Genomic DNA, 13,310 nt, shown 5'->3' on the forward strand with positions numbered 1-13,310 from the left:
TTGGACTCAAGAGGTGTTCCCAAAGTGGGTGCAAATTATATATTATTTTCCTCTCTCTACTGGGTACTAAAAGAGATCTGGGATAGCTGAATCTGGTAAGAATTCTCACACTTAGCCAGCTTTTGCCAGTTTTCCCAGGATCCTATCTGCAGGCTCTGAGTAAGGTTTATAGGAGACAGTGTGGTTCCATTATATACCAGAATTTGGCAAAATTTTCCATTAATTTTAATTTTAGTTCCCCCTATCTGATTAATTTAATATTGTAGCAGTTTACCAGAAAATCCCTGAGTCCCATAATATGGAGGCCCTCCTTCAAAGGTGGATATGGAGGTTTCTGTAAGGTTACTAACTTGGTGGACTTTTGCTTATGGTCATGTAATCTCTTCATTGTGGAAAGATAATTCAGGCAGAGGATTACTAGAATGAGTACTCAAGTAAAGGATGATAAGGAGTAGCAGTGTTATGTCAGTCTTAATTTTTTTATTTTGTTTTGTTTTAGGTACTTCTTGTGTCTTTAAGCTTTTATTAGATTTTTCAAATGATTCTTTCAATGAAACCATTTTGGAATTTTAAAGCCTTTTGGAATACTTATTAAAATAAATATCCCATTCTGTTTGTTTCATTTTGGAGCCCTTGCTTTCAAGTGCACTTTTTAAATTATCTTATCTAATTGCAATGCTCCTCATAATGGCCGTTGTAATCCTCCTGAGGACTGGCAGCAGTTTGGTAGGACCCTAGCTGCAAGTGTATTTCAGTGCACATTTCTGTCCAGCCATATCTAACTGCAAACAGGGTGTAACCCACATTTGTGTCTGGCCATATTTTGGAGCACCCAACTTGGCAGTAACAAGACCAAGTTCTCAGGACACAAATCAAACTTAGTAAGATTTTGCCACTTTCATAAATTCTATAGCTTCCAAGATCATAGGGTTTTTTGTTTGTTTGGTTTTTTTTTTCAGTATGTGGGTCTCTCACTGTTTTGGCCTCTCCCGTTGTGGAGCACAGGCTCTGGACGCGCAGGCTCAGCAGCCATGGCTCACGGGTCCAGCCGCTCTGCAGCATGTGGGATCTTTCCAGACCGGGGCACGAACCCATGCCCCGTGCATCGGCAGGCGGACTCTCAACCACTGCGCCACCAGGGAAGCCCCAAGATCATAGTTTTTAAATATAAAATAATCAGGTGTACTGAAAGGTGGCGTGCTGAACTCTGGAATTTAAGGATCCCTTTTTTGGCTAAGCCTTTGGGTCTCTTAGAGCCAAAGCAATAACTAAGAGGGATATGCTGCTGGGTTAGGATGGTGTGATGTTTTACAATGTACCTTGTTGCATGGAAATTTTCTCGAGGTTGGTGGGTGACCTAGTGTCACTGTAACCTACTCCATGACCAACTTATTCTAACATGGGATTCTTAGAGTTAGGTGCTGCACTCTCTAACAGCTCTTAAGTACTCAATCTATCCCCGCCAATTTTGTGGCTTTTAGCTTCTGCGATTCCCATTAGCAATAGGCTTTACCTACACAAAACAGGACAAATAAGCATGTGCACATTAACATACTGGCAGTAACCAAAGAGATGTTACTGTGGGCTGGCCAATAGAAGGCCTTCTGTGCACTACCAATAATTCCTAAGGTAGAACTCGGGACTGGGGAAGAGACTGAGTCAGCAGACCACAACAAATGGGGAATGTGGACTGGAATAAACTGCTTGTTCAGCCTTAAAACAAAATTTTATTCATCCAATGTCTCACACTGGACCTGGTCCATCTTAAGCCATACCCATTCCGACTTCAGCTAGTAACCACCAGCAGTTCCCAACGTGGAATATGGGTAGGGATTCTAAACAAATGGGAACTATGGCCTGAACCAAGGACTATAGACTCAGACTCTGGGTAGAACTGTCTACAAGCTACAAGCTGACTTGTAATCCCTGAGCTGGAAAGGCAATTATATCGGAAGCTCTAGCAAAGAGAGCAAATCTCAGACAGAGAGGAAATTACCCATGGTCCTTGGAAATGGTGAGAAAGACAGAGAACTCAAAGGGCTTTTGGGTACCATGACTGTGTTTCTCTTGTTCCCAAAGTTCTTGGAAGTCTCCTTCAGATTCTGATACTGTCACCAAATCTGTTAAAAAAACAAAATTCAACTGAGTAAATTTTAAATACTGGCTTTAATCAATGATTCATGAATAGGGCAGTATCCCATCTAGCTAATAGAAAAGAGCACCAAAGAACTGTACAAAATGAAAGACATTTATAGGCAGAAGGGGGTGGGACATGGAAGCTACTAGCAAAGAGTGGATTGTTTCAGGCAAGATATTCTTCCTTTGGAGGATGGCAGGGTTCTATAAGGCAGATTTCCTCACTAGTGCTGATCAAGTAATTCTAGATTAACTGGTTTAATATTCCACTCCTGGGAGAGATTGAAACCATAATTAAGTTAGGTATTAAGTCTCAGTTTGGTGATGTGGGCCTAGCATGAGTGACTTCATTTAAGCCTATTGTCCCTTTCTTAACATATCACAATATTAAAATTTACACAGTCCAAATTTTCTTTAGAGAGCTTGCCATATTTAAAGGAAATGACAATAGGGTCTCTGAAAACATATATACAGAAATATAAAATATCCCTGCCAAATGTGCAGTTGAAATAAATCCATAGTAAATAGATATTTATGGAGATCATGATAAGTAAATTTAATATTTATCCTGTTTCTATGTGGGTGGGATTCTGGGTGATAGTTAATTTCTTCTTAGGCTCCTCTGATTTTTCCAAAATTTCCGTGAATATATATATATTTTTTTCAAAAATAAATTAACATTTAAAATCTGTTTTTACTTCTCACTCATCTGCACTTTGCCTATAACACAATTGAGAGGACCTAAAAAATTAAGTCCAGTTTTATGCTTTGATAATGCACAGTTGACTCACTCTGGAAACATATAAATATATTTTTCAACTTGTTGGTGAGTCACGTAGTATCTCCCCCAAATAGAAATAGAAATGTATATATATATGTAAAATGTATATTCATTTTTTGAAAACTAAAAATTATGGCAATTACACATTAGAACTGAGATAATAATGCTGATATGAGTTTCATACATTTTTTTCTTTGTTTCTTCTTTTCTAGTGCAAGGGTGTGATTAAAATCTGTCATTACATAATTGCTCTGCCACCTGATATTACAGAACCAGAAACACAAATTCCAGAATTTATTACCCCTGAAGAGAAGTCACCTAATGTGCAAGTGGTAAGCAATTTTTAAAAAAGATTTATCTTTAATAGAAAGCATTTAGTAAAGATTTGTAAATATCAATCAAATCCTCTCTAATTTAACATGGAAATCATTTATCGGGTTTTTGATTTCCTTCCAATGTTTCTCAATGTACAGTTGACGCTTGAACAACACCAGAATTGGGGTAACAACCCTCCACACAGTAGAAAACCCACATATAACTTTACAGTCTTTCCTCTATATGTGCAATTCCACGTTCACAGATTCAACCAACCATGGATAGTGTAGTACTTATTTACACACAAAAAAATTTGCATATAAGTGGGCCTGTGCAGTTCAAACCCATGTTCAAGGGTCAACTGTATACAGTATATAAGATGATGTGATCACATCTTGCTTTTCCATATAGTCATTATATTAATGTTAAGTGACTGCATTATATACCATGACTTATTTAATCATTCAATTATAGTTGGATTATTTAGATTTTCGCCAGTTTCCAGGTGTTAAAAGTAAAACTGTCATAATGATCTTTTTAAGTATAATGTATTTTTAACCATTCAAATAATTTCTTTGAATATATTTCTATGATTCTGATTATGATAACAGAATATACAGTTGTTTTAGGATTAATCATAATATGAAATTACCTACCAGAAGAATTCTACCAAATTAAACCCTGTATTTTCACAGTATTGGATTTTATCTCTTTTCCTTACTCTTGCTAGAAGTGTAAAATCAAACCTCACTTTTCTTTTAGTATTGTTTTAATTGCTTGGGCATTTTTCTTATATGCTATATGTTTCTCCTACTTTCTCCATTTCTTTATTATTTAAATTGATTTTTCTAACTTGAAAGTACCTGCTCATTATTATAAAATATAAAAAATATAGAAAAGCATTTAATTGTTTTAACCATTAATAATATATGTACATTTTCTTCCAGTGTTTCTTCTACTCATATTTTACTTATATAATTTGACATATACACATATATAACTTGATCATATGAACATATAATTTACTTGATATCCTTTTCATTGCTGGCATTAAAATTACTTCTATTTCTTGCTATGCTACTATTACATATACTGCTTTGATATACATACTTGTGCATCTTTGTACATAAAGCTCTTCTTCATGCTTATTTGCTAAGGCATGCAATTACTGGTCCAAGGGTTATGAACAGTTTTAAGTTTCTAATATATACTGAAAATTTGTCTCTCTAAAGGATTGTATCAGTTCACATTTCTATCAGCAGCATACATGCATAACCATTTCATTATGCTTTTACTGTTTAAACAAATAGAATTGTCCAGGTAAGAAATAGTCATAATCATAATCCTAGTCATTTCTTGTTTCTTTTACAATTAATGAGGTTAAATATTTTCCATTATATTTATTAATCATTTTTATTTCCTTTTAGCTGAATTGCCTGTTCATAACCCATGTCCACTTAACCACTGGGATCTTAGTGGTAACTTATGTGCATTTTATATTACTTATATGCATATGTCCCAAATTTATTGTAAAGATTTACATGATGAATTGAGACATGGAATTTTTAAGTTCAGAAATAAGAAGCTTAGTAAAGTTAGTTTGCATATTTTAAGTGCATTATTTTGGCCCACTTACAGTATGATTACATCTGTCATGGTATTTAGTGAGTTTCCAGTACTTTTAAAAAGTGATATAATTATGACTTAAATCTCCTTAAACCAAAGGCAAAATAACTTCAGATTTGCTCCAACAGAAGAAATTATTTAACATGAATTTTTTAAAGCTATAATTTGAAGGGATACTTCAAGTGTCATGCTTGTATTTTCAGAATCATTTTTATCTATTGTCTTACTTTATTGTTATCCATGTAAACAAAATAAAATCATTATTATGGTTGCATGGAAAACCTTATCTTAGCATAACAATTTAATGAAAGAAAGAGAGTAGAGCTTTTTAATACAGAATTGTTTGGCTTGAAATAGCTAATTACCTGAAAAAAAAAAAAGAAATTGTCCTTTGGAATGGAAGCTGTTATCTTATTGTTCAGTTGGATCAAGGATGTCATTAAACTGTAAACTGCATGCAAAAAGAATATGACATTATATGCTGATGGTGAGGTACACAAAGTAATGATATAAAATATTAAATAATAATTTGGCTCTCAGTTGTAGAATCAGATAGAATTTTAACTTTATTATGCAAACTATGCAAATCCAAAAAATGTTAGGAAATAAACTTCGTAAATGAAGAAGTAAATAAGTTGGAACAACAGTAGAAATTAGTATAAAGAATAAATAGTTTTTTTTTTGAAATCCCTGCTTTACCACTAATGGCTTAGATATGAACTTGAACAAGTCATATTTCCTCTGTAAACCTTACTTTCTACTCTGTAAAATGCAGGGTTTGGGTGAATGATGACTGAGGTCACATATACCTATATGAATCTAATATAGTTCCACAGGCCCACAATTTTATATTTCCCATAGTGGCCTTGTAAAAAAATCATTAACTAGTACACATACTCTGTCTAATGATTAATTAATTCCTAACATGGAAATGGATTAAATATTATTGACTTTTATCAAAAAAAATTGGAACTATAGATTCTGATGTATTGGGGACAGCGGGAGGATATTAGGAGTTTGAAGGATATGTAGTCAAGTTCTTCCAGCTGACTATTGGTGAGTCACACTTAACAGGGTAAGATCCAGGTTTTGAAGAGCCTGAACCTTACACAGTTTGAGGGTGCCCCTTTAAAAATAAACACAAAATAAAATACAAATAGAAATTTGGGATGAGAAAAATCACAACAAATTATAAATTTTAAAATCTGATAAATATTACAAATGTAAAATAATCTCAGTGCCTTGGAAGGGGCCTGTACAAGTGAGGGGTCCTAAAACTTAAGCTTCATTGGCTTCATGGTAAATCTGTCTCTGGGATTAGGCATGTTTTTTCTTCTGCATACTTTTCTCTGGCTCCACTCCTTATCTTTAGCAGTTGTAACTCCATGGACACAAGTAACGTGAAAGAAGAAAACAGCATTGGAGGTCAAACAGTAAATACTATATAGATATGGCTTTTGTGTCAGCAAGGAATGTACAATGCCAGTATACTTCCCTCCGTGTCAACTGCCTGAAATATTCTTGTCATATTGCTTTCATTTAGATGGCTAAAAAAACCTACCCACAAAAGTGGGCCTCTACCAACCACAAATAGAATAACCAATAAGTTTCCTATCCAGGACCATTATTTCATGTCCAGGGAAGTGTACTGGCACATTGGCATCATCTTTACCAACATCTCATCACACTCATCTTTTATCTAAGATGCCTGGCTCCCTATGCTTTTCATGCACTTGGCGTGTGGATAATTATGATCATTGATTTGAGTAAGGATTGTGATGACCCAAATGTTTTCATTGTCATAGCCCATAAATTCTTGTACAATCTGATATTTGTATTATATGCTATGGTTTTTCAATCACAGTTTCCTCTGTTTTTAGCAACCATTTAAAATATAGTCTTTGAAATATTGCAATGCTGTGAGTAGTCAATGATACCATAATCAATTTTGAGATTTATCATGTTTCAGGAAATTGTGACATCTATGTCAACTCTTGGTTATTAGCATCAGCAATCTGAAACAAAAATTAAAAACATAAAATTTCACTGTATCTTTGGAATATAATATACACCATTCTAATTAATAGATGTGGGTATAAAATGATATGCCTTAATGAGGAAACTGACCAACAGTAGAAGAAAGCTATGCAGAATGATGAAATGACAGGAAAAATCAGCTTTAATGCTCTACAAAGGGAGAAAACCAAGAAGTAACTGTAGTTATCTAATTCAATGGAAATTTTATGAAACATTTTTTAACATTTAAAAATCCAATAGACTACTCTATGGGTTTTCTGTTTTAAAATAAATCAATAGTGGAATCATTTCCAAGTGTAAGAAATGTCAGAACAGAATCACAAAATACATGTTTGTATGTTGAAATACTGCATGGCTACAAGGTATTTTCATTGTAAAGATGCATCATCTAAGAGTAGTGTTTTGTGTTCCCAAAATGTATCATTACAAAGCATTCTGAAAATCTTCATTTAGCTCAAAAAAGTGGCTCTGCCCTGTACCCTCAGAAACGAAGTTTCAGATTCTATCCATTCAAAGAACTATGCTCCAAAATTGTCCAGCTAAAATGGTTCACCTCTGCTCAGGAGGAGAAGCCTAGAACTATTTGGCTGACTTCTTGTTCCATTCAAGTGGCAGGATCCAGGAGATAAAACCAAGAGCTTACAACCAGACACTAGGCTTGCTGTGTGTTCTTGACAGACATTTCTGCAGTAACCCTTTGGCCAATGACCCTAATAAGCTTCCAGCAGTAGCTAGTCTGAGTGAGATAGCTGTGCTAAATTACAGCCACCATGAAGAGGCTTTACAATATTTCAGATTTAAAGAAGGAAGTATAGATTTGGAACTCACAAAGTACCTGCCTGTCTTTTTGCTTTCCTTTTCTCTTCCATTCCATCTCACTTTCCCTACACCATCTTTCTCATTTGCTTTAAGTGTGATATGATCAGTTACTTGTCTACTCACAGCCTTCCTCCATGAATATTTCCCACAGTGCTATGGGAATGCAGCAGTAAATGCCAGTTCTATGAATGAAAATTTAAAGGTTGTCCATCATTTTAAACATAAACCTTGGAAGACACAATATCATTCATTTTGTTCTTTTGAATAAGAAAAGATTATTTCAAATTTAGTGTGTTTTATTCAATTTTTAAATATCTTCCTGTGTATAAATAGCCAATATTTGTACCACCTCATAGTTTACTTTCATCATTCATTTGGAAATGCATACCATCCTCTCATTTGGTGCTCAAAATGACTGTGTGATAGGGCAGGAACTATTTTCATACTCATTTTAAAAAATAAGAAATTGAGGCCCAGATAACTTTATACCACTCTCTATCCCTGCTTGTCACTGCTATCTATCAAGTTCACTTGCATTGCCAATATCATTTATTTAATCATCTGTGGTCAGCTGTCATCTCAGAAACTAAACCAAACTTTCACCATTGCCAAAAAAATTCCCTATCCAACCCCAGCCTCCTTTCAAACTCAGCTTATGGCCTCACCACCCCCTTCAGCAAAAATATTGGGCCAATCAGTTATGAACTTCCTGGGAATACCTTCAATAATGGTGGACTTTGTATTTTTTGTCAACCTTTTGGCTGAAAACAAACAGAAAAGCTTGACAATTTTTTTTTAATTTAAAGTCTTTAGAGAACTAACAATCAGTGAAAAAAAAAAAAAAGATGAGACCAAGATCTGGAAGAAGAAAACCTAGACTGTAAAGCAATGAAAGCAAGAAGAAAATGGATTTCTGATTTCAAAAGGTGAACTGAAAGTGCTGAAAAAAATTGACAACTTAGAATTCAATTTTCCATAAAAATATTCTTTAAAAATGAAAGTGAAATTAAGACTTTTTGGAAAAACAGAGCTGAGAATTTGTTACCATCAAATTTGTTACTCCCAGCTAAAGGTTGTTCTTCGGTGGAAGAAAATGATCCCAGATGGAAGCTCAAGGATGCAGGAAAGAATGAAGAGCAACAAAAATGGTAAATATGTATGTAAATATGAATGATTATTGACTGGGTAAAATAATAATAGTTGCAATAATATGGAGTTTTAAATATCTAAAATTTAAACTTGCTACAATGGTATCAAAAGAGGAGGGTAAATAAAGTATTGTAAGGTCCCTGCACTATCCAAGAAGTGAAAATTTACTTTGAAAAGGCATGGATGCTTGTAGTAACCACCAAAAGAATAATAAAATAATGTATAACTATCAGCAATAGAGGGGAAAATGGGGAGTAATAGTCCAAAAAAAGCAAGAAAGAAGCAAGGGAACAAAATATAGGCAGGAAAAATGAAAATCAACTAGTAACGTGGTAGGTATAAACCCAAATATATCAGTGATAATATTCAATGTATACAAATTAAATCCCAAGTATAGGGATTATACAAGTACAGGGATTATGCCTTACAAAGGCATACCTAAAATATAAAAAAATATGAATTGTTTCAAAGTAAAATGATGGAAAAATATATAACATGCAAACAATTACCAAAACAAATTTGGAATATTAGCCTAAGTAGATTTTAAGTTAAAAAAGCATTACTAGAGATAAGGGTGAATATTTCACAAGATAAAAGGTTATTTTTCTCAGAAAGGTAAAGCAGTTTTAAATTTGTATGCATATAATTATAACATAGCCTCAAAATAAGCAAAGCATAAGGTGTGAAACTCTCCACAATCCAGCACTCCCACCTTCAAAATGATTCTGATCCACAGGAAAACTTATTTCCTCCCCTCCAGGTGCAGAGAAGGACATGTTTCTCCTTATTCTAAATATGGTCCCTTATATTTTCATGTCCTCCTGTACATTGTTTCCTTTCATTTTCACTTACCTCTTAACTTTCCTTCTCATCTGCTCTTTCACTCAATCTACAGTCACACCCAAATCTCACCTATCCCTTCTCCCCACAAAATAGTCCTTGATTCTGCATCTTCCTTTAGCTATTTCATTGCCTTCTCCTTCACTGATAAACCAAGATTCCTAAAAGGACAATAAATGTTATGAATCCCTTACCACCTCTTCACTACTCAGTCTGCAGAAACCAACCTTCTGCCCCATTCTTCTAATGAAACTTCAATCCTCATCTTACTTTATTTATCTGCAACATTTCACAAAATCGAGTGCTGCTTCTCTGAAACTCTTTCTTTTGCTATCTCTTTTTTTTTTCTTTTTGGACCAGAGGGTGCTTTTTAATGATAAAATCATTCTATCTTTTTCTTGTTATATACAGAACTGAATAAAAAAGCCTACCTAATTTCCCAAGGTATTATATCACAATATCTGAATTTATGCATATGTTCAAAATGGCTTCAAAAGCTTTCAGAGAAGGACATCAATGTCAGTGGGGGGTATGATTCATTACTTTAATATGTTCTCTTTATGGATTTCAAGACATATAAAACATATATGATTTCCAGTAAGCAACTGGGTAAATTACAGTTTAAAAAAAGTGGCTAAGAGAGAATTTCACCCTACTCTCCATGACTCTGATAAACTCATTGCTGGAAACTATGTTCATTCTGAGGAAAATAAGAAACAAATGAGAAAAAAATTTGAGAGAGAAGCACAAATAATACTTAAGGATTTCTCTGAGAAAAATAAATAGATGAAGTAAAACTAAAACACTTGACCAAATAATAACCAAGCAAATGTGTACATTAAAGACTATGATTTCTTGATAGGCACAAACACCAAAGGGGCAAACAAAGTATTTATCAGACTGCATGGAATCTTAAAAGGAAATAGCTGAATACCAAATGGTTTTCTAAGCAAATGTTTTTTAACATCTTTATTGCAGTAAAATTGCTTTACAATGTTGTGTTAGTTTCTGCTGTGTAACAAAGTTAATCAGTTATATGTATACATATATTCCCATATCCCCTCCTTCTTGTGTCTCCCCCCACCCTCCCTACCCTACCCCACTAGGTGGTCACAAAGCACTGAGCTGATCTCCGTGTGCTATGCAGTTGCTTCCCACTAGCTATCTACTTTATATTTGGTAGTGTATATATGTAAATGCTACTCTTTCATTTTGTCCCAGCTTACACTTCCCCATTCCATGTCCTCAAGTCCATTCTCAATGTCTGCGTCTTTATTCCTATCCTGCCCCTAGGTTCAACAGAAACTTTTTTTTTTTTTTTTAGATTCCATATATATGTGTTAACATATGGTATTTGTTTTTTTCTTTCCGACTTACTTCACTCTGTATGACAGACTCTGGGTCCATCCACCTCACTACAAATAACTCAATTTCGTTTCTTTATATGGCTGACTAATATTCCATTGTATATATGTGCCACACCTTCTTTATCCATTCATCTGTGTTGGACACTTAGGTTGCTTCCATGTCCTGGTTATTGTAAGTAGTGCTGAAATGAAGATTGTGGTACATGACTCTTTTTGATTTACAGTTTTCTCAGAGTATATGCCCTGTAAGTGGGATTACTGGATCATATGCTAGTTCTATTTTTAGTTTCTAATGGAACCTCCATAATGTACTCCATAGTGGCTGTATCAATTTACATTCCTACCAACAGTGCAAAAGTGTTCCCTGTTCTCCCCACCCTCTCCAGCATTTATTGTTTGTATATTTTTTGATGATGGCCATTCTGATGAGTGTGGGGTGCTACCTCACTGTGGTTTTGACTTGCATTTCTCTAATGATTAATGATGTTGAGCATCCTTTCATGTGGTTGTCAGCAATCTGTACATCTTCTTCGTAGAAAGGTCTATTTAGTTCTTCTGCCCATTTTTGGATAGGGTTGTTTGATTTTTGATATTGAGCTGCATGAACTGCTTGTATATTTTGGAGATTAATTGTTTGTCAGTTGCTTTGTTTGTATTTTCTCCCATTCTGAGGGTTGATTTTTCATCTCGTTTATAGTTTCATTAGCTGTGCAAAAACTTTTAAGTTTAATTTGGTCCCATGTGTTTACTTTTGTTTTTATTTCCATTTATCTAGTAGGTGAGTCAAAAAGGATCTTGCTGTGATATATGTCATAGAGTGTTCTGCCTATGTTTTCCCCTAAGAGTTTTATAGTGTCTGGCCTTACATTTAGGTCTTTAATCCATTTTCAGTTTACTTTTTTCTATGGTGTCATGTAGTGTTCTAATTTTGTTCTTTTACATGTAGCTGTCCAGTTTTCCCACCACTACTTATTGAACACACTGTCTTTTGTCCATTGTATATTCTTGCCTCCTTTGTCAAAGATAAGATGACCATACATGTGTGGGTTTAATCTCTGAGCTTTCTATCCTGTTTACGTTGATCTGTATTTCTTCTTTTGTGGTACTACAATACTCTCTTCATTACTGTAGCTTTGTAGTATTGTCTGAAGTCAGGAAGCCTGATTCCTCCAGCTCCGATTTTCTTTCTCAAGATTGCTTTGGCTATTCGGGATCTTTTGTGTTTCCATGTAAATTGTAAAATGTTTTGTTCTAGTTCTGAGAAAAATGCCATTGGTACCTTGATAAGGATTACACTGAATCTGTAGAATTCTTTGTGTAGTATAGTCACTTTCACAATGTTGAGTCTTCCAATCCAAGAACATGGTATATCTCTCCATCTGTTTGTATTGTCTTTAATTTATTTCATTAGTGTCTTATAGTTTTCTGCATACAGGTGTTTTGTCTCCTTAGGAAGATTTATTCTTGGGTATTTTATTCTTTTTGTTGCAATGGTGAATGGGAGTGTTTCCTTAATTTCTCTTTCAGATTTTTCATTGTTACTGTATAAGAATGCAAGAGATTTCTGTGCATTCATTTTGTATCCTGCTACTTTATCAAATTAATTGATTGGCTACAGAAGTTTTCTGATAGCATCTTCAGGATTCTCTCTGTATAGTATCATGTCATCTGCAAACAGAGACAACTTTGCTTATTTTTCAATTTGGATACCTTTTATTTCTTCTTCTTTGATTTCTGTGGCTAAAACTTCCAAAATCATGTTGAATATTAGTGATGAAAGTGGGTAGTCTTGTATTGTCCCTGATCTTAGAGGAAATGGTTTCAGTTTTTCACCATTGAGAACGATGTTGGCTGTGGGCTTGTCGTATATGGCCTTTATTATGTTGAGTTCGTTTCCCTCTATGCCCACTTTCTGGTGAGCTTTTATCATAAATGGGTGTTGAATTTTGTCAAATGCTTTATCTACATCTATTGATATTATCATATGGTTTTTACACTTCAAATTTTTAATATGGTATATCACATTGATTTGCATATATAGAAGAATCCTTGCATTCCTGGGATAAACCCCATTTGATGAAAGTGTATGATCCTTTTAATTTGCTGTTGGATTCTGTTTGTTAGTATTTTGTTGAGGATTTTTGCATCTATGTTCATCAGTGATATCGGTGTGTAATTTTCTTTTTTTGTGACATTTTTGTCTGGTTTTGGTATTATGGTGATGGTGACCTTGTAGAATG

The sequence above is a fragment of the Hyperoodon ampullatus genome, assembly GCF_949752795.1.
Source record: "Hyperoodon ampullatus genome assembly, chromosome: X".
Lineage (NCBI taxonomy): Eukaryota > Metazoa > Chordata > Mammalia > Artiodactyla > Ziphiidae > Hyperoodon > Hyperoodon ampullatus.